At 37.1% G+C, this 996-nt stretch overlaps 1 protein-coding gene across 1 annotated transcript in view; it reads left to right on the top strand.

Moving 5' to 3' along the window:
- The window catches only part of UGDH (UDP-glucose 6-dehydrogenase), a 64,540-nt gene that overhangs the window by 26,501 nt on the left and 37,043 nt on the right, over nt 1–996 (top strand). The window lies entirely within an intron of this gene.

Genomic DNA, 996 nt, shown 5'->3' with positions numbered 1-996 from the left:
GCAAAACACTGCATAACGTGGATGAACTTGGAGGACATTATGCTGAGTGAAATAAGTCAACCACAGAAGGATAAATATTGTATTAGTCCATTATTGTAAAAGTCAAGGAAAGGTTTATATATGGAAGGAAATTTTAAAGAGATCTTTTGCAGTAGATTTGCCCAATGCAGTACATTGTTTGATTGTCTTTGATGCTTCCCTGCCAATCCAACCAAAGCAGTTGTGAATTGTTCCAAGCTATTATTTTGTGTTTCTGATAGATTAGCTTTATTACTGTATAATCCACAGTCTACCATCTGGTTCCTGTCATTCTCTGGATTACTTCTGTTCGTTTGCTTTGTCCTTTGCTTTTCATTGTGGAAACAAACAAAAAATGAGAACATTCTGATGAACCCCAATTAACTGTTGTCCAGCTTCAACTATTATCATGACTGATCTTGTTTCATGTACCATTCCCCTCACCTCCAGACTATTTGTAAGCAAATTCCAGGTGTGTACTGTCATTCTTCAGCAGGAGAGGCCATCTCATCATCTCTCATGTCCAGCCAGTTTTGCCTTTCGCCTGTAGTAGCCATCTTTGCCCTTCTGTGCTTCACCTCATCCTGTCTTCCACTTCTAAGTCTTTTCCTAAGTTGTTCCATATGTGCAGACAACTTTCCCCCCTTCTTTTCACACCTGAACTCCAAATCTTGAAGTTTTGATTAATTTAGCTTAGTTTCTTGATTTAGTCGATTGCTTTGTAAGTTTGTGAAGAGAAGTAACTTGAGACTACTTACTACTTATTCAAAAATGATTCCTTTATAGAATTTTAGCCTTTTCAAAATTCAGAGCTTCATAAAAAAAAAACTCTTGCATTAGATTTTAGGGATAGCATTGCGTGCATTTTCCAATGAGATCATTGAGGCTAAATCAGCCACTCTGCTCCAAGGTTACATGATACAGCTAAGCCAAAACTAAATGCCTGCGTTCTAGACTCATGATTTATTTTTCTTTCTA

This window comes from Orycteropus afer, unplaced genomic scaffold (genome assembly GCF_000298275.1).
Source record: "Orycteropus afer afer isolate SDZICR_OR568_19922 unplaced genomic scaffold, OryAfe1.0 scaffold00176, whole genome shotgun sequence".
Taxonomy (NCBI): Eukaryota; Metazoa; Chordata; class Mammalia; order Tubulidentata; family Orycteropodidae; genus Orycteropus; species Orycteropus afer.
Note: the sequence above shows the minus strand (reverse complement) of the source record. Positions and strands in the feature narration are given on the sequence as shown.